At 39.0% G+C, this 22,529-nt stretch overlaps 1 protein-coding gene across 3 annotated transcripts in view; it reads right to left on the bottom strand.

Moving 5' to 3' along the window:
* NTNG1 (netrin G1) overlaps positions 1–22,529 on the bottom strand; it is a 335,299-nt gene that overhangs the window by 251,638 nt on the left and 61,132 nt on the right. The window lies entirely within an intron of this gene.

Raw genomic sequence — 22,529 nt, forward strand, 5'->3', positions numbered from 1 at the left:
AGAAGACCACTGCAATTCTTATACTTGTTCCTCTATAGGTAACAGTATTTATCCCCCTGCTTTCTTTCAAGATTTTCTCTGTCTCTGACCTACTGCAGTTTGAACATAATATGCCTAGATATGTGTGTGTGTGTGTGTGTGTGTGTGTGTGTGTGTGTGTTTGGCATTTATCCTACCTGGTATTCTCAGATTCTTGGATCTATTGTGTGTTAATTTTGGAACATGCTCAGCAATTACTGCTTCAAATATTTCTTCTGATCTTTTTCTTTACTTTCTTCCTTTCTGTTAATCCAAATATGCATGTGTCACACCTTTTGAAAAGGTCCCACACTTTTTGGGATGTTCTTTTCTGTGTTTTGGGTTTTTTTTTTTTTTCATTCATTCGTTTTTTTCCCTTGCATTCCAAATTTGGGAAGCTTTTATTGACTTATCTTCAAGCTCACGGATTCTTTCCTCAGGCAGGCCAAGTCTACCGATGAGCCCATCAAAAGTATTCTTCACGTTTGTTACAATGTTTTTGATTTCCAGCTTTTCCTTTGATTTTCTTAGAGTTTTCCATCCCTCTGCTTACATTACCCACCTGCATTAGTATTCTATGGTTGCCTTAACAAATTGTATCAAACTTAGTTGCCAAAAACAACACACACTTATTATCATACAGTTCCGTATCTTAAAAGTACAACACACGTCCCACTGGGCTAAAATCAAGGTGTAGGAAGAACTGCATTACCTTCTGGAGGCTCTAGGAAATAGTCCATTTCCTTACCTTTTCCAGCTTCTAGGAGCTGTCTTCATTCCTAGGCTCATTGCCTCCTTCCTCCATACTTAAAGTTAGCAATGGTAGTTGAGTCCTTCTCACATTGCATCACTCTTCCTCTTTTGCCTTCCTCTTCCACTTTTTAGGACCCTTGTGATTATATTGGGCCCCCCTGGATAATCCATGATAATCTATCTCAAGGCCCTTAATTTAAAGACATCTTCAAACTTATTTTTGCCATTTAAGATAATATATTCATAGTTTCTGGGGATTATAATGTAGACACCTTGGCAAGGAAGGAGGGCATTATTCTGACTGCTCTACCATCTGTTCTTACATGTTGTCTACTTTTCCATTAGGGTACCTAACATATCGATCATATTTATTTTAACTTCCTTGTTTGCTAATTCCAACATCTGTGTTATATTTGAGTCTGTTTCTGATGAATGCTTTGTCTCTTCAGACTGTTTGTCCTTGCTTTTTGGCATGCCTTGTAATTTTTTGCTGAAAGATGGACATATTGTATCAGGAACAGGAATTGACATAAATCAATCTTTAGTTTGAGGATTTATGTTAATCTGGCTAAAAGTTGGGCTATGTTTAATGTTTTCTAGAGGTGTGTATGTGTGTGTCAATGTGTGTGCATGTAAAATATATATAGATATCATGGGTTTGGTCTTCCATCTTCACTTTGAGAGCCTGAGTCTTGCAGTTTTTCACTTGAAACCTAGAGTTATTATACTGGGGACCTGTGGGTGTGGTGGTAAGGTGTGGTAGAGGGGGAGTAATCTATAATCTTCCAATTACATCTCAGTGTCTTAGTAGGTCCTTCCTACTTGGGCTATGGTCTTACCAAAGTCACTCCAGTGACATATCTTATTTTCTCCCCTTCCCCCTATATCCTTCCCTGGTTGCGGTGTTCCCAATATATTTCCTTGAAGACATGACCTCTGTGGACAAATTCGGATGTGACTGGAAAGCTAGAGGGATCTGGAATGGGAAGAATGCCCTTTCCTTAGCTGGGCCATAGATAAAGCCCTGAAAAAGTTTTTTCTCTGGAGAGTAAGCTTTTGTTATGAAGAAAGCTCTGGGCTTATTTCACAAGAATCACTCTTTGCCAGAGTAATGACGAAAATGTTCATCATGAGAACCTGGTGGGATTTCTGGAGGTAAAGCCCATGAATGTGTTAGGGACTCTCTGAGGCTGAGGTCGCTCAGCATTTCTCACACTCATGCTGGTCCACACTCAGCATCCAAGTAATTCATCAAAATTATTATTTTGAAGTGTTTCTACCAGTTTATGACTTCAGTGGCTTCTACTGCAGGTATGCAGTCTTACATGTTTCTCCCTGAATGAGCCTGTCTTTCTAGATTTGAGGGTGGTGATTTTCCTAGTAACCTCATCTCTTATGGGTCCAAGAGAACTCACTGATTTTCAGTTTGTCCAGGTTTTTCTTGTAAGGACAGGAATGATGACTTCTAAACTCTTTACATGTGAGAGCTAAACCAGAAGTCCTAGAGCAATGACCTCCGAATTCAGACAAATTGAGTTTGGGTTCTGCTATTGTCATTCAGCAGCTATGTAACCCTGGGGAAATTGCCTAACCATTTTAAACCCCAGTAGCTGCACTGATAAAACTGGAATAATTATAAGATGCTAACATTAAATAAGGCATTGCATTACATTGGGTCTAGCATACAGAGTGCTCAGTAACATTTAGCTGTTATTTCCCAAGGGCAATTTTCATTTGTGCTAATCCCCGGTGCTCTGCTGGAGGCCCTGCCCCACTTCTTTGCATCCTGCCTCTCTGTCTCATACGTGAAGCTTGATACTGCATGAGCAGTTCCAATGCTGACAAATTTGGAAGCTATGGGTTCACTACCAGCCTCTCGTTTTAATCATTAGCCTTTATCCAATGGAAGGTGGTAATTCCTGACTATCAATGTTTTGTCCATGGGGACCAATTGATCTTGGGCTTTCCTGGGAATTAGAATGTGTTGTTAAGAGGGAGTCAAGGAGAGATTCATATATTGCCTCTGTCATTTTTCAGTATCACCTTAAGCATGTTACTTAACCTCTCTGGGCACCAGTTTCCTTATTTGTACAATAAGGCGAAATAGCTTATGGAATAGCTGTGCAAATCAAAAGAGGCAGCACATACAGCATTTAGAACAGTGCTTGGCAAAGAGTACGAATACAGTTAGTATTAAATATGATTTTCATTAACCATATATGTCTGAAAAAAAGTGAAAAAGCTTTCTTGAGCATCTCAACATTTCCAGACCATTATTTCATTGTTATCAAATTTATAAGTTATTCTTTCTCTATTACAAATTTTCATCCTATATAAAGGTAAAAATCATTTACCAAAAGGCCTATGTCCAGCGTAGAGAGTTACAGAACAACACAAGCAAAATTAGTGCAGGTAGTTCTTTGCCCTTTGATCTAATGCACCTCTTGCTCCAAAACAAAAATCTTATACTGCTATAGAACAGACGATAGTGAAGGCAGGAACATGAGATGGAAACGTGATTCTCATTACATGGCTTCCAGTGAGAAGAACTCAACATAAAAGGGAGCAAAAGAGTGGGAAAAAATGTCAAAAATCAAATGTTCGTATCCATTAACCACCCTAAACAGGCAACAGGCAATTAAGTAATTAATCCATAATCAAAATCTACAAACAAGGTTTCCATTCCATGTGCACTCCCTAACCACTGTATTTGAAAGCTGTCTGGGGAGGAGTTCTTGCTTCTAAGTGTAGGGAACAGTAAAAGACCACGATTGTCAGGGAACTCACTAAAAGAACTTGACTACCATGCAGAATGTTTTCCAAAATGCCATGAACACATTTCTTTTCCAATAGGGGATGCAATTTATCAATTGTTAAGATTGATTTTCTCAGTACAGCTTTTTAGATGGGATCTGAAACTGTACACATTGCATTTCTTTTTTAAAACCATAATCAAGGATGCTTGCTTAAGGACCTAAAATTTTGAATATCACTGAATGATCCAAAGGCTAGCCCCAGTGGGATGCCTGAGTTTAACAGACTCCACATAAAACAACAATCATTTCAGAAATATTTAAGCTCAATGAAATTATTTTCTGAGACCCATAATGCTCAATAAACAGAGAAGTGCAAATGCTTAAAAGTAGTGGACTAAGTCTCTGACTGCCTAGTAATATTTCTTATCTTTTATCTCCAGGGTTTTGCTGATTTATACAAATCTGAAATTGAAAGTTGTTATTCTCAGCACAGGTCTGTATGCTTTAATGTTTTCATAATCTCATATTTATGCATTTTAGGCAAATGCAGCAGTTATACCAATACAATCCTGAAACAAAGGTAAAACAGTGTTAGTGGTCTCTGAAAGTAAATGCAATCAAAATGATTAAAAGTTAATAAAAATTATATTATTTCCACAAAACAGTAAAACACATATTCCGATGAGATTTGTGCATAAACTTCATTCTAAACAAAACAAAGTCCAATATTTGAGCTTCCAACTTTAATTTGCTCCTCTGTAGTCTGAGCTATACACACTGTCATTATCAGATAATGTCCACGCAGCTGAATGCTATTAGTACCCTCCATTTTGACTAGACTATTATATTATAAAACATGAGATTGGGCAATTTTACATCTACTCCTTTCACTGATTCTGACTAGTAAGTAGGCAGTCAATGGTGATTACAAGATGCAAAGCATTCCAGAGTAGAAAGAAAACTAAATTTGGCTCATTACTTCTTTTAACTATACAAATATAATATCTTCAAGATGAACAGCAGGCAGACTTTAATATAAATAAATACACCGTTTAAGATCCCAAATCAGCAACAAAATTTATGAGACCACTTCAAAATGATGATGCATTTAAAAGGAGATTATATTTTCAAAGGAACTGCTCTCTTTAAACTGTTAGCAATACAGGCACATGGTAACACTAATTAGTGGGTGAGAGAACACAAGAATATTTATTAAAAGAAAAGGGCGGGGCTTTCCCTGGTGGCGCAGTGGTTGAGAGTCCGCCTGCCGATGCATGGGACACGGGCTCGTGCCCCCATCCCACATGCCGCGGAGCCGCTGAGCCCATGAGCCATGGCCGCTGAGCCTGCGCGTCCGGAGCCTGTGCTCCGCAACAGGAGAGGCCACAACAGTGAGAGGCCCGCGTACCGCAAAAAAAAAAAAAAAAAGGAAAGGGCGAATTGCTTCGTTTGCAAATATCTTCTCCCGTTCTGAGGATTGCCTTTTGTCTTGTTTATGGTTTCCTTTGCTGTGCAAAAGTTTTTAAGTTTCATTAGGTCCCACTTGTTTATTTTTGTTTTTATTTCCATTTCTCTAGGGGGCAGGACAGGAATAAAGATGCAGACATAGAGAATGGCCTTTAGGACACGGGGAGGGGGAAGGGTAAGCTGGGATGAAGTGAGAGAGTAGCATTGACATATATACACTATCAAATGTAAAACAGATAGCTAGTGGGAAGCAGCCGCATAGCACAGGGAGATCAGCTTGTGCTTTGTGACCACCTAGAGGGGTGGGATAGGGAGGGTGGGAGGGAGATGCAAGAGGGAGGAGATATAGGGATATATGTATATGTATAGCTGATTCACTTTGTTATACAGCAGAAACTAACACAACATTGTAAAGCAATTTTACTCCAATAAAGATGTTAAAAAAAGAAAAAAAGAAAGAAGAGAGAGAAACCAGGGAAGGCAAGAGATCCAGAGCTTCTGGTTTCCACTGAAGTAGGAAAAGATATGCAGAGAAAAACTGGTTTAAGCAGAGTCATTTGAGAGTTTCTCTAAACATGGGGTACAAACAACATTTTGTTGATTTTTTTTCACATATAAAGAACTCCATTCTGCAACAAGTATCTTTCATATGTTGTCTTTTTGGATCTGTACTTTCCTTCACTTGAAAAGATATTATTATGGTAAAAAGGATCTGACCTTGAAATGTTTTAGTAGCTAGGAAACGAAGAAGGTTACATATGGTAGCCCTTTATTCTATTCACCTTGACTCAACAGGAATAAAAACCAAATGAGACTAATCCTGGAATTTGGTCTGTTGAAAGTTCACACAACAGCAGGGTGATAGCCAGTTTCTGAATCAAGAGGTCTTTACTTTCTTTCCTTCTCCAGGAAAATCATCCACAGTACAGATTACCACAGATATAAGGGAAAAGCCTGGTAAGTCTCTAGACTGATTTCATTTGAGGATTCCTAATGAAGGGGTCAATCTAAGGACTACATGTGTTTCTTCTATTATAGCCACATATTAATTTCATTCCATTCTCTTTGGCAACAGTATGCCTTCCACAGCTTAGCAGTGTCCAAGATAGTGGAGAAAGAACAAATGCCATTGAGGGCCAACTAACAGATACTGGGAGCTTGCCCTCCTTCAATCTGTACACCTCACTGGCCTGAACTGGACAAGTACCACTCAGGGGTTAACCTGTTTATTTACCTGCCCTCTGTGAAAGGTACTATAATTTAATAAGAGATGAAGTTTTCAGAATTGTAATTAATTTCATAATGTATGATAACTTAATGAACTAATATCACAAGGAGCTAATGATTAGCCATGTGAGATGAATTAGCCCTAAGATATAATGAATAACCCTAGAAAAGTATGGAGTCTGTCGGAAAGACACACAGAAATATACTCAACATAAATCACTTATCTGAATTAACCACTATTTGCCAGTGGTAAATGGCAATCAGGAGTTGAAGCCAAGCTGTTTAACTCCAAAGCCTGTTCACGGGCTCTTTGCACTTTTCAAGATATCCTGGAAGGCCATATCCAGGACTGAGAGGCCACTACTGGCTAGAGTGGTGGGCACCTCTGACTGTTTATGCCAGCATCTGAGCTTACTAACTAGAATGAACTTCTATGCTCATCGTCACGGCCGTATGGTCACTGTATTCATCTGTTATTGTACAGGTAGTTTATGCAGAATATCTCTTTAAAAAATCTAGAAGATAGGAATATTTACCTTAGTTCTACACGTGAGGAAACTAAGGTCTGAGAGTTGAGTACTTTCTCATACATTTAATAATTATGAGAACCTGGCTTCAAACTAATCTTTATCTGACCCCAAAGTCCAAGCTTGCACCCACTCTACCACAATACCTCTTTAATCCACTGCAAGTCAAAATGGATAACATGGATAACACATAAAAAGTTATCCATTCCAGGAAGAATTCCATGTGGTACAAAGAAAGCTAAATTCACTCACCTTTGAAATTGATTAATAACTGTACCATGGGGCTGTGTTGTCTATCAAGGCCAACTAGTAAGTCAAATGATGCCAACTACTCTGTATTTCTAGGCTCTGAGCATTAAACTATATTCAGTTTTTGGCAGACCTAGAAGTAATAACTCACTTTCTTGATACAGTTTAAAAACCACATTCCTATATAGTGCATGATTTGAAGATCACAGAAATACATCAGGAATATTATTATTAATACTCCCATTTTAAATATGTGGAAACATACTTAAAGTCAAAAAGGAAAAGGAAAAAAAGGTGGGGAAACAGAATTTTAGAGCATTTGTTTACCTAAGATATACAGAGTCAGCATTCAAATGCGACTCTATTGACTCAGTCTTTCCAGAACCTTAAAAATGTCCAGCTTCCAGCTGCCCTGTACCCACTCTTCAGCCTAGTTATTCTCCTAGAGCTCTCCCTGGTCTTACACGTGGAACAAATCCTGCAAGGACTGCAGACTTTCTAGGATTCTGTCTGATGTAGACAGTCCATCGGTGGGCTGACTGGAACCTGAAGTAAAGGGCACCGTAGTTATCTTTCCTTCCCACAATAATACTGGCACTTTACATCACTGCTAGGCCTAGGGATGTCCAGAAGTAAAAATGTCTTGTGATGTCATTTATTTCTTCAGGATTCAAGCTTTCATAACTATTTTACAAGTGCTTATAAAATTAATACAATAAACAGGTACAATAATCCAGCGAAAAATAATAATAAAAAGAAACCACACATTTTAGGATTAGTACTAGTATTATTACATGTATTTCATTCTCAGTTTGCTCAATTTGTATTCCACATTTTGCCTTAGTGAAGAATTCTAGGACCAGTCTTTGCCATCTTTACAAAAAAAACTAAATTCCCAGAGACCACAGAACAGTGTTTCTTCAGAAACAAATTTACTTTTCAGGGTCATTAACATATTCCCATAGGTGTACAGGAGTTGAGCAACTCTGAGGGAAAATGCATTAAACCACCGCATTTTTTTCCAGCCCCTTCTCAGAGGATCATCATCATTTCCAATAGAATTCACAGTAAATGCAGAAATACACGACACTATGACTTACGTGAAGGAATCACTTGAGACTCTGAAAAGAATATTTTTTAAGCCCCCCCAAAAAAACAAAAAAAAAATTGGAAGTTTCTGCAAACTGTCATGGCATAGCAAACTTTTGAGAAGTGGGAAGGGAAGATATGATATTCTAGGGATCAGCTTCCCCAGTCCCCATAGAGCAGACTAACACACTAGCACCTCTACCTCTAAGCTTTTTCCCAATTGTTTCTTCTTTCAGAACAGAATCCTTTTCAGAAGTTCTCATTTAAAAATAAATGAAAACAACTTTGAAATGTACTAAACACATCAAAATTCTTACAGGATAAGCAAGTCACTCGGGACAGACAGGATTAAGAGCCTGAGAGGGCAGTGAAGAAATCCTCTCCTTCCAGCTTTTGCATTGCTTGCTGTCTTTTATTTTCAAAGAAGGCATACTTGATGAGAAAATGACATCAAGTGTATACAGATGTGGATGAAAAGGCCAATGCTGGATCAACTGAGGGCATGTACATATTGAGCACAGAACTGACTGTCCTTCAATCAATTAGTAGTGAGGCTATCAATCCAAAATGGGGCTGCTAGCCAAAAACCCCTTCTTCATTTGAAACATTTCCACTCTCCTAGACTTGCTGCCAGCCCAAAGTCTTTGCTTGATATGAGCAGATCTAATCTGTACAGTACCTTGATGGGCTTGCTGTGCAGCTCTTTTGTCTAGCATGAAGCCAGTCTGAGGCTTTGTTTCATCGCATCCTCAGGCATTTTTACCAGTTTCCTGCTTAGCAGGAGGTCCTCACTCCACTGACAGCAGTAACTTGGATGTTGTGAACAACGATCAGCCAAACAGAGATGTGCTGGGAGAGCAATGCTTCCACACCTGGTGGGCTGACCACATACAGCAGACGACCTCATTCATTACACTCTGGTCTGGCCACTATGTTCACATACCCATGATACCAGAAGATCCTCCTCACTGGCTGATGATGATGTTTTTGGTTGATCCAAGCCTCATAGCCTTATCAGAATTAGAAAACTATCAACATCTGAACATGAAGGATGCCAGTGCCATATTTAACTTCCCTGATCCTCAGTTTCCTTATATATAAAACTAGAATAATAACACTATCTGCCTTATTAGTTTATTTGAGGTTACTGTAAACTGCTTAGCCCAGTGGATGTCATGTAGTAGTCACTCAGTCAATGATAGTAAGTATTATTGTTGTTTCTCAGCTTCTAGGAAGATGTGATGACTCTAAGTGTCTGGGATAACCTAACATGGAAATTACAGCCATGCTTTCACAGGAGTATCTGACTTTCTGTAAACATGCAAGGAGTTTACTATAACCAAGATAGAAATTTTGTTGATGTGTTAGGTCAAAAGAGATTGTATAAATGGATTTTATAGTCCACAAAATAACAATGGAGTCTGATCTCACAGATTTAAAATTTCCTGGTATGTAAAAAGCAAGCACTGATCAGTATTTCAATATTAAGAAAAATCAAGAAAGTGAGAAAGAGAAGAGAAAGAGATTAATGCCTAAACTTAAATGAGTTATCAGTGAAAGGGATAATGCTGTTTTTGTCTTGGAGGTGTTGTTTTAATTTTACATTTAGAAAAGAATCATTGTGATTCAAATTTCATCTAGCAAAAAAAAAAAAGTAATAATGCTTTAAAGTTGATGCAAGAATAGCTTGTGTGTATTGCCTGATACCTATACAGTATTTGAATAAGAACAAAGGAAGTATAGATGATTGCTATCTAGAAGTCATATAAATAGGCGTTTTTAATAAATGTTTCCATTAGTCTTGAATTCTGGCTTCAGGTAATTCAAGAAGAACCTGTTAACATCATTGAAAGATTATTTGGGAGGATTCATGTAAAAGACTATCATCTCACAATGATGTTCTACTGAAACTCCAATGACAAAGTATCTTTGAAAGAGATTTAAGAAGAAGGAGTCAAGTATACCAGAGTTAGTTTTACAAGCAAATTATAATGGAAAGTTTCTGATGCTGAAAAAATATGTGTTTGTGTGTGTGTGTGTGTGTGTGTGTGTGAGAGAGAGAGAGAGAGAGAGAGAGAAAGAGAGAGAGAGAGAGAGAGAATATGCTGGTTTGCGACTTGAGCCAAAAGTAACTCTAGCCAAAAGTTCAAAAACATAGACATATCTTGGTCTATTTGGATGCCTGCTGGAACAGTCCCAACAGAATTGATTTGCTCAAGTGACTGGGGAGCTAGCTAGGCAAGAGTGAATCCTAAGGAACGAATAATAAGGCACATGAACATAATTTAAGGTTAGTGACACAGAATTAGAGAGCAGGGTATTTTTGAATAAAGCCAAGAGCTTATTACTCATGGCATCCTCTAGCTCATGGCTGAGTCCTAGGCAGAGAAGCTATATGCACAAACTGAAAGAGCAGATTAAAATCTCTGTGCTATCCTGGACACCTGAGCCAGTTTGGTTTAGGTACTTATATACCAGTAACAGTGGCCAAATTTACTGAGCCCTCACTCTGGACCAGGTACAACCCTATGAGGTTAGGTACTATTGTTAGCCCTGCTTTACAGATGAAGAAACCCAGGCAAAGGGAGATTAAGCAATTGCCCATGGTCACACTGCAACCTGACAGAAGGGCTGAAACTTAGACCCAGGGAGGAGGGAGTTGGACCCACACCCCTACTCAGATCCATTACAGTTTATGGAGCAAAATCTTCAAGTGGAGAACTGGGTTTTCCCTATTACTCAAAAAATACAGAAGTAATTTTGCGGCTTCAGGATTTCTAAAGAACACAACCAGCCATCGGTGCTTCTTTGTAAGCAGTATCCTTAAGACTCCATGTTTGCTTGGAGGCACTAAGCGTGAAGGCAGCTTCAGAGACATCACAGGCCTCCAAGGTGCCATCACGTCGGGAAGTTAGAACATACAAGGAGGAAAGCAGCTGACAGTCTCTGGTATCTGAGAAGACTGAGAAAATCTCCTTGGAGTAACTGAAGAAATCTTTACAGCGTGATGGAGGACACACAATAATGAATGGGCAGACAGTCAAAGAAATATAGTGTTTGTTATCCTGCATTTCACCCCTAGGCTGATGTGGCCTGGAGAAACCACTTTAGGTGATAAGGAAAGTAAAGTTGCTAGAAATACAGTTAGGTAGGAAACTGCCATTTGTGCGCCTGCTGCGTACTGAACTCCACATCTGTACGAGATTGCCCTGGAGGCATGTGAAGAATCTACATGTGTTTTATTCCTGAGAAATAAAACTTTTGTCACATTAATGGCAAAATTCTTCCCTTACACAATGGGAGAGCGAAAAAGGAATATGAACGTGGCATTTATCTCAAATGCAACATTTTACTTCCTGACTGTGTTAATGATTGCATTTGAATAGCAGGGGGGGAAAACCCTAGAACAGTGCATCACATTTAGCATTTAACATCTGGGATCAATTCAGTCAAATTAAGATTTACAGAGTTCACTAGGATATCATCATATAGTCATAATATATTACATTTGTATATGCTACACAGTTGACACTGGATAAAAAGTGGCTTTAAAGACAACAGACTCCAGTTTAAATCCTGCCCTCCCTCTCACAAGTTGCATAACTTTGGACAAGATACTTCATCTCTCTGAATCTCATTTCATTTGTCTATAAAATGCAGATGATATTTGCCTATCTTAAAGCATTAATGTGAGGTTTGCATCAAACGTTATTTGCCAGGTGCTTAGAACAGTACCGGTTCCACAAAGGGTGGTCTCTACCGCCTTTTCACATGTACTTCTTCAGTCTGTGGTTGTCCACTGTTGCTGGTGGCTATTTAACTAATTAAAATGTTAATTATTTAGAAGGGGTTCTATAAAAAAACCTCTGGATTATTCAATTTTCTATATCAATAGAGTAATTGAGGATTAGAACACAGATTCTCAATTTTATCTGGATACACATGAGAACTTCCTTGGGATAGAAAGACTTTGTCTGCCTGGATACACACCAATGTCAAATTTTCCAGATATACAAAAATACAACAAACACATATTTATTACTCACCTCATGCCATGCTCTCTGCGAATTTGCTTTCAGCATCTAAATTAATTCCCACAAAAGGAGGAAGATATGGTTTATATAGTTTACATATCTTGCTCAGAGGCTCACAGCTAGTAAAGTGATTTAGCTGGGATTCAAACCTAGATGTGTTTAATTCCAAAACCATGTGTGAAGCCTTAATCCACATTGTCTTAACTCTCTAAAAGGCTTGCACATGCATATTTATATATTTTTCACTCAGAACCTATCACTGGAGACAGGCAAGTTTTTTGTTTGTTCTTAAAATTTTCACTCCATTTTCCTTTGTCCTGTGAACAGGTGCTTCTCACCTGCCTTTGACCTATCAGATGGATGTAAATATCCTGTGATATCCTACAACTGTGATACCTGCTGATCCCAGAACTGCCCTTGAGAGCCCCTTTCTAAAGTCAAGCTCTTATTCAGAATCTTTGAGCACTAAAGGGAAATTGCTAAGTCTTCCAATTTCATCCCATCTAAATCTCATATTCTGGTTAAATGATAAGTTAGTGTTTTCCCTTGGGACAATCTTCTTTTTTAGAGATATCCTCTGGGTACATGGACTAAGTGTAATAGTAGCAGTAGAAGCAGTAGTCAACATTTATTAAACATTTACTATATGCTAAGTTGATACTGATGGAAAAATAGGCATTATCCATTTACTCCCCACTATAACCTTATAAAGAAAGTGACTACCATACAACACATGAGAAACTAAGCCTTCAGGTCTCAGAGCTAACAATTCACAGAGGTGGTTCTCAAACTAGATTTTTTCTGACATAAACATTCATATTTTTAAGTGCAATAGATGCTGCCTTAGTTGTAAAATGTGAATTAGGATGCAATTTAATTTCTCATTATTCTTGCATAATTAAATGAACATATTGCAATCCTGTAGCTTCTGTTAAATACCATGCAATACCTCAAAAGAAAAAGCAGACAGTAATCCAGCAGGGAGTGCTTAAAACTGCAGCATTCTAGGCAGGGAAACTGAATCAAATCCTATTTAGTAAAATCTTTATGGACCAACAAATGTCTGACCACAGAAGCTACCCAAACAACTGTTTCTCAGGGGACTGTGTTTCACCATCCTCTTGATGAGTTCTCTGTGTGGTGAGGGTGTAGAGAGGGTGAAACACTCTGATGTCCAGGAAACTGAGACTCATTACTTTGGAGATGTGTCCTGAATTATCAGTCTTAGAAATCAGTGACCGACCGATGCATGTAAGTGTCCAGATAAGAATCAATTTTCTTGAAAATGTGTTTCTTAGATCTCGATAGGCAAACATTTGATGGCAGTCCTTTTCAGGGAGAGCAGCCCCCAGAACATGAGCCTCGGTTTTGGCTTTTATATTCTCAAACCCAGACTCATCAGATCTCCACGTAATGTTAGGTGCTGTGTCAGACTAGAGCACTTCAGCAACTGCACATCCATGAGATTTCCTTGCATGATGCCAGTACGTTTTCAGAGACCCATGCATCCTCTCTTGCACGTCATCCCTATGACCCTCGACATCTTTCTATAAAACAGGAGTCTAACATTAAATTATTTAGCCTATAGAAATGGGAAGAAGTTAACTGGCCTATTAGGGATCAAATCCATAACTTTGGTATCTAATAAAAGCATCTCAAAACAACTGAACTAACGTTTTCAAAATTCCCATATAAATAATACCTTTATTCCACAAGCTGTCATTATTATTTTCATTAATTCTCTCCCCATTCTTTCATAAGATGATTGCCTTCTCCATTCCAAGGGCTCACCCCTTAATCTGACAAAATCTCAAATTGATTCTCCCAGGATTTTATCCCCACCTCACTCTGCCTCTACCTTGTGTAACAAGCAAGAAACATATCCTCTGATCTTAAACAATAGGGCCCTTTTTTTCAGTCCCATTACCCCCAGAGATACCAATCTTTCTCAGTCCATTCACATCGTTCAAGAACAATGTTTATTATTTTATTTTTTGTTATAACCGATATGTCAGTTATAGACAAGTTAGCAAATACAGTTAAGCCAAAGGATGAAATTATCACCCTAATGCAACTACCTAGATATAACCTATGCATCATTTTAGAACATATCCATCTACCCTTTATGCGTGCAAATGTTTTTTAAACAAAAAATAGGGTCATTCCGATTCATACTATATCTTACTTAAGAACACATAACTAGTGTTCTTCCATGTCATTAAAAATTCTTATATTCTTAAACCAGTAAAGGACACTCATTACCCTCCTCTCAATCCCCTCACTCCCTAGTCTCTTGTCCACGTAAACAATTCTCTCATCCATGACTTCCACTTGTTAAATTCAGCAGTCTTTTCTCATTTCTCTCCTTTTTTGACCAACTTGCAATACCGTACAGGATACAATGTGATGACCATACTTCCTCCCAGAAACTCTTTACTTCCTCAATTTACATGACCCCACCCCCCCATACACACAATTTCCAACCTACAGCCTACTTATGAGCCACCTGCATCACAAGCTGCTTTCCTTGTACTTTCTCTCCTCCTTTCTACCATACCAAAGTTAGGTATTTTTCCCATTTAATAAGGGCAAAAACTGAAATCAGAATAAATGACTTGTCCAAAGTCACAGTGGAGTCATTTAAGCTAATTTTTCAAACTGCATATTCTTTGGTTCCTCTCCAGACCTACCCTATTGATCAGCATCTGTAAAGATAAGACCCAGAAGCCTGCCTTTTAACATCACCTGCAGGTTATTCCAGAGTATGCTGAAGTTACAGAAGCATTGACTCAAGAGTCCCTTCTCTTAAAATGAAATTAAAGCCCATCTTACATCTTCAGTTTCTTTCTGAGTTTCAGGACTAAATGTTGAGCTTTCTACTATACCTGTAACTCAGTGTGCCCCAAAATGAATTCTGATAATCATCTTTTCTCACCCACCACTTCTTTTGCTCCTATTCTAAAAAGCACCATTGGTCTTTCCATTCCCCAGACTCAGGCCATAGATGGAATCTGTCCAATCACTTACCCCCTCCTCTAAATTATGTAAGTGACTGTGTTCTATTGGCTTTTATCACTACAACATTCTTCATCCCCAATCACTTAATGGCTATCAGTTCATAGCAAGTTGTTGGAAATTTGATGTAGTTCCCCATGTCAAGTCATAAAGCAAACAGGGTTATCATTTAGCTGCTGGCAAAAGTATCAAATGGAAGATCGGAACCAGCGCACTAGTCAAAATACTATTTGGAAATTATTGGAATAATTTTACAAATGAAATGTATTACAAATAACATGACTAGGTAAGAAATTTACATGATGTATCATTAACTTCCTTAGACAATAAAAAGAGTATGCTATATTTAATATCTGACTTATCAAATATACTACTTGGATATTTTGAATATTATTTTTGCCACTTTAATCCCAAGTTGAAGAGGCCATCCTAGATGTCTGGACATGTTTTCTTCACCCACATCTTCTTCATGTCCATGGGCATTTTTCAATCATCTGGCAATATTTGGCACGCTTATTATGTGCTTGGTAGTGCATGGTTGTGTGGGATTCTAGGGGTATGACTGTGACTAAGAGCAAAATTTTAATGAATGCTTATGATGCTTCCATTACATTCCTGGTCCTATGCTAAGAACTCTACCTATGCTAAGCCATTTAATTCTCATAACAATGTTAGATATTAGGCTTTGTTATTATTCCCATTGTACAGATGAGGATGCTGAGAGCTGGATGAAGCAACTCATCCAAAGTCACTCAAGTTCTAAGTGGCAGAACCAGGATTCAGAAGCAGGTTTATACATATCTCTCAACCCACTTTCAACCAGTAAGTTATATAGTCCTCACCTGCCACAGCTTTCATTCTGGAGGGGTTAGGAGGCAGGTATAGAGGAACAGACAGTTAAAATGAAAAGTAGAAGTGTTAGCGTGTTCGAAGTACAGGCCACCATGCAAGTCCCCAGGAGGGATGCGGTCCAGACTTGGTGGGTGACCTGAGAAACAGTATGCACTGGCTCAAGTGTGTACCAGGTGCCAGCCAAGGGCCTGGTACTGTGCTCAGTGAGGACCTCCAGTCCTCACGCACCTTATGTTCTGACCAAATGAATGACATACTGTGTATGTAGCTACTGCTCTCTCTTTGCTCCAAATGTTCTCTCTACCTAAAATGCCCTTTCCTCACATTTTGGTAGGTGGAGACACTAGGCATGGCTCCAAGCCCAGCTCAGATATCACCTTTACCACATAGCTGCCCTGAATCTTTCCAGACACTGCGGTCTACCTCCACTGCAGTCATCTACTACTGAACATGTGCCTGTGTTAGGGCATACACCAGTTTTGCATTAGAGATGTTTGCTTCCTTGATTTTAAGTGAATATTTTCTCTTGCCTACAGGACTGTGGCCTCCCTGTGGGCCGAGGCCCTAGGGTAATCGTTTGTATATCAACACAACCCCGCACAGCCTTATCATGAAAGCTAATATATATTGAGCTCTCCACATTAGGTTGAACTGAATGAAATTGCCTTTTTCATGGGTCAAAAATGGTGAATACTAGCAATTCAGGTATTTCAACCTAAACATAGGCCAAGTACCCAGCTAAGCAGTTTACATGTGTTATCTCAATTAATCGTCACAATAGTCCTTTGAAGTAGGTGTTATAAACATCTTCATTTTACAGACATGATAACCAAGGTTTAGAAGTTAAGTTATTTGCTCAAGGTTACACTGATAATAAGTGGAAGAGTTTAAGTTAGAAACTGGAATAAAACAGATGAAAATGGTAACATAGATTGCCTCTTAGTGGTAGGCTCAAGGGAAATATCAATATATGTCACTTTTACTCCTTTTCTATAATTTTTTATTTTCCTCAACTGGAAGATAGCACTTGGTTGTGAATAAGAATGCTATTTTAAGAACTAGCAAATGCATAGTTATAATAATAAATAAAATTTGTTCAGCACACACCTTGTGTCACCTATTGTTATACTTTTTTAAGTCTTTTAATGTTCACAAGAATCTTATGAGATACAGTCTGACAAATGAGGAATCAGGCTAAGGAGGTTGAGAATTTCCCAAGGTCACACTGTTAGCTAAGTGGTTTAGTCAGGGCAGGCAGTCTGACTGCAAAGACCATTCCCGCCACCTTTAAGCCATGTAATCCACAAAAGCTCCATGTATAAAGGATATATTTTAAATGGCAAGAAATGCAAACATATGTTAAACTAAATCAAGGTTTAAAATGCATGCAAAAATGTGAATGAATCTGGTACCTTAATTCCCCCTTGCTATGGCTGGCATAAAATTTCAGGTTGGCTCTTTTTTAAATGTCCCACTTTCAAAGGCAGAATTACTTGTTTACTAGCTTCTTCAAAGAATAATGATTAGAAAAAGCACAAAGGCATGGAGTCATACTGAGACATGCATGATGGTCGAGAATTTGAATACAAAAGTTATTTCTGACTCTGCCACAGGAATTTGTCAGCTAGACCTAATTAGGTCCAAAATGTCACTGAGGAACTAGTCATAGCTAATTTAATAACAGGACTGGAAGGATAAACCAGGCATAGGGAGGGAGCGGGGGAGGCAGGGAGGGCTTAGTGGATACCTAGAAAAGAATGTGTTTTGGGAAAAGCAATTCCCAAGTAGGGCTTTGGGAGCTGCCTTCCACACATGCTCCATCCCTAGGCCTGTATGTTTTCTGGGATGCAAAATACAGAGACTGAGAAAGCATGGCTGGAGCTTCAGTGCCAATGGTTAGCCAAGTCTTAATCATATGTCCTTTAACATGATTTCTTGTGGCAGTCTCTTTAGACAGGCTGTTGTGCTTTTCATAGCTTCCAGATGTTAGAGCCATGATGCAAAAAATTGAGACAAGTGTAATGGGCTTGACTGTGCAGAAGCAGATCGATTCAAATTAGTTTATGAGCCCACTAAACATTAACAGTCAATGAATTTACAAGAGATTAAAACTGAAAACAGCACTATGGTATTTCATGACAATAACAGCTAAATAAAAATATTTCATTTCACTTTTATCTAATAGCAATTTTCAAATGACCCCAAAATACATTTGGCTGTGAAGCTTGGTGCTTACCACAGTGTCTTTTAAAAGCAGAATTCCAAGGTAAGAGGGAGCATTACCTTGGGGTGTTCCCAGTGGGCATTGACTCTCAGTGGTCACCTCCATCACCCACTTGCTCTGAGTTAATACATGCAAAAGGCTGAGCATATAATGGGCACATAGTAGGTGCTCAATATGCAGTGTTTTCCTTTTCCTCTATACCATACAAGTAAGAAGCCCTTTCCTGCTTACTGTAGGAACAAGTGGACACAGTATATATTAAGTTAAATGGAATCATACACAGCTGGAGTTTTCTTCTGTAAATTCTTGAGAAAGCAGGCTAAGTCCAGAAGCTCCAATGAATAATTCACTACTCAAAGCTCAATAATGTCAAGATGCTTTTATGAAAATAAGGTATGTCTATGGACTTTTCATATGTTCAGTGACATTGAGTGAACGAGGAAAAAAATGGCTTGACGTTACTGTTCATATAACAAACTTAAATAAGCACAGATATGGGAGCCAAAAGAACCTGGTTTTGAATCCAAGTTTCAACACTTACTAGCTATGTGACCTCGAATAAGTCTCTTATCTCTTAGGGAGTCATTCTGAAAGTCATTCTGATAATCCTTTCCTTGCAATGTTGTTATGAGGATTCAAGATAAGATATAGAAAGTACTAGTCTCTGGCAAATAGCACTCATTAAGTGATATAATATTATTAAAATGGGTATTCAAGCATACTCATTACTACTGTTGGTAACTTATAAAATCATATCATAGACTTAAAGATTTTTAACAAAAATGTGTGGGTTATGCTACTGTAATAGAGAGCAAATGGGATTATTTGCTTAGAATAACCTAACCCTAACCTAACCCTTCTAGTTCTCATATAACATTTTCCTCCAAGAAAACGATAATATCTCATGCTGATTTTCTCCTCAGAGATTTATGAGTATTAAATATATTTTAATATATCTATAAAGAGGTTTAGGTTCTTTTGGGAAATAAAGCTGAGGGAGTCATTGATCACAATTTGACATAGGTATAATTTCACTGCTGGGCTGAATTTTTCCAAATACATTTCTCCCCATAAACTGATAGGAAATTCAGTATTTCATTTTCTGAATATTGCCCAAATGAATTGTGGAAGTCCAGCAGAAGTGCCTGATTGTAGTTTCATTAGACTTCTTTTCCTTGAGGCCATACAGGTGCAATGAAAGAAGAAAGAAAATTAATTAAATTTATGGGCATGTTTATACCCTCCAGGTGTCATAAAATGTACTGGCTCAGACATTTTTCAAGTAATTAAGCAGATATCTCTGTGTTTCCTAACGAGTTGCTGCCCTTCCCTTTTTAATCTGCTGTGAGATCTTATCACCTGCCTTCTGTCAGCTGATGGGCTTATTCCCTGGATGAGCTCAACCTTCTATCCTCATGCTGCAACATGCTAATGGGACTCCATGGATACAAACATGAGATCCTCTTGTCTGCAAAGATCTTTTCAAGGGTCAAGTGGTAATTGCACTGGGCATGGTGATTTCAGAATATTTAAACAAACGTGCTTGTCTCTTATATGTATTATTGAAGATGCTGGTTTAGAGTATTAGAGAGATATTACAACTGAGACATGCTCAAATATAGATATACATTTACATAGGTATGCTCAGGTATAGATTATGTATTACAGTATATATATTACATATAATATATATGGAAAGAGAATGACTAATTCAGTCTGGGGCTTAAATGAGACAAAAGTAGAACTACCTCTTAAGGATGTATTAATGGAATTTTGGCAAAGTCAGGGCGAGACAGAATTCCAGCAGAGGTGAAGGCCACATATAACTGGCTTATATGATGCTCTTCCAACGCACCCAGCACTGCTCCAGACATCAAAGACCCTTAAAGAGCACTAGGTTTAGCTGAGAAATGCCTTCATTAGCCCAATATAGGTCATACGTCTATTCCTGGACCTACTGTTGTGTAAGGCAGAATAGAGTGCCCTAACTGGCTCAACCACGGTCATATGTCAGAGGCTGTTACCAGGACAATGTGAGGAATGAATGAGTGCTGAGCAGAGGAAGAACAACAGCCAGCACAAGAAGACTTTCCTTACCTGTCCACATTGAGTCACCCCCAGAGATGCTGCCTTCCCACCTCTCACATACTGCTATCTGAAGTCACCACTATATCATGATGTGCTTCCTTTTCTGTCTCCCTTGAGAGCATACCCTGAGGCGTATCCACCATAACTACAGTGCTTGGCATATAGGAGTCTCTCAAAAAACATTCACTGAATGCACCAAAAAAGTCAACATTTGTGACTGACCAAAAGAGAATGGGTTAACTGCTGCATCATGATAATCACAGCAATAGGTAAAGGTTTCAAATGGGGGCAGGCCATAATAGAGGAGCAAGGACCCAGGGTCAACGCCATGAGGCATGTTTGCAGTTAAATAGAGTGAGGAAAAAGTGAATGCAATGAAGACAAAAAAAAGCAAGCAGAAGGTTTTAAAAAGTAACAAAAGATTTGGGGGGGTTTCCCTGGTGGCGCGGTGGTTGAGAGTCCACCTGCCGATGCAGGGGACATGTGTTTGTGCCCGGGGCCGAGAAGATCCCACGTGCAGCGGAGCGGCTGGGCCCGTGAGCCATGGCCTCTGGGCCTGCGCGTCCGGAGCCTGTGCTCTGCAGTGGGAGAGGCCACAACAGTGAGAGGCCCTTGTACCGCAAGAAAAAAAAAAAGAGTTGGAATCTCAGAAACTAAGGAAAGAAACTTTTGAACACAAAATGTAAAATGTAAGCTTTATTTGTTTGGGTCCTGGATAACTGGGAATGTTCTCTATTTCCCCTAAATGGTTGTACTTACTGATTACAGAAGGAATCTCACAAATATATGCTGTGGTATGTGGGCAGGGGAATGGGGGCAGTAGTGGTGTGGGGTTCCAGAAAGAGCCCTAGAAGCTGTGGGCATTGTTGAGAGCAGGCATGTCTGTCAGATGAACTGGAGGGTAAGCCCCTACAAAAGCCCACCCACCTGAGAGACTAAAGCGCCTCCTAGAAGGGACTCCACCTAAGGGAGAGAAGAGTAGAGCAGATGAGCTTAATCCAGGAAGAAAGCCTTGGTGCTGGAAGGGGGACATGAGTCTGAGTGCAGCCTGGGGCTGGCCACTTGCATATGTCTCCCAGCCAGCCCTCTGGGATGGGGCGACAGATGGAAAATGAGTTTCCTCCTGTGTTAGTTTGGGACATATTTGATAAATGTTAACACTGAAGTGAGCAAAGAAGCATTCTCCCCACTTCCGCATGAATCAAAGTATGACCTTAACGCTTTGCGTCCCCAGAGAACACAGAGCACTTAAGCGCCTTGAGGACTTCAGCATCAGCTTTGTCCCCAAGGTGGTAAAACAGTAGGGAGGTGGGGTACCCTGCAGAGACCATTCTGCTGTGGGTACCAGAGGCAACTGCAGCAGAGTCACTGGAACCAGAATTATAATGTGTTGATACGCATGTCACCTCATCTTCAAAAGGCAAAAAGTTTTGAAGCATTTTGACTACTTAAAAAAAAAAAAAAGAAAACAACCGATCCTTATACCCCAGATACTAAACATATGTACAGTTTCTCCATGGAAGAGTCCATTTTTCTTCTTTATATCTGGAGCAGAAGTTGATCAAAAGGGAAAGCAGAATGAAGAGATTCTTAAAAATATGTGCACAGTAAGATCTCCTGCAAAGCACCATGAAAAATCTGGCTTTGTGCCGTCTCCTTCACAGTCACAATATTCTTCCTTTGGGAAGTGGCTATCCACAATCTAAAAGTTATTTTTTTCAGTGTGTATACCTACTGCATAAAATATCTGATTCCATAGAGGAGTTTTTCACAGATATGAGAGGAAAATGGGAAAGTGTTTGAGGCGAAATGAAATCTCTAGGTGTCATAGTTACTGCTAAGAAGAGTGTCTCTTCAGAGTGGAGGCTGCAGTTCTGCTATTACAGAGGATAATAAAGCTGTGTCAGACAGGGAAGAGGATTTCTTTCATAAAACCTATACTGACACTTGTGACTGGCCAGGATTCCTGAGAAATTAGGAACCAAGTAATTGGATGTTTTCATCTCCAAAACATGCTTCATACCACTTTTGAAAAAATGTCAGTGAAAAATCTTTTTCTTCCTTCTAGAAAATTACTAGGCAGAAATCTCTCAAGACCAAATTTCAAAGTAGCCTACACGTTCATATCTTTAAAGTGCTGCATATTAGCTTCTGTTCATCCAGTTACACCAGGGAGTGGGTGCAGGGAGGGGAGAGAAACCAAGACCTTACATTAAAGGAGGACTCATCC

This window comes from Lagenorhynchus albirostris, chromosome 2 (genome assembly GCF_949774975.1).
Source record: "Lagenorhynchus albirostris chromosome 2, mLagAlb1.1, whole genome shotgun sequence".
NCBI classification, from domain to species: Eukaryota; Metazoa; Chordata; class Mammalia; order Artiodactyla; family Delphinidae; genus Lagenorhynchus; species Lagenorhynchus albirostris.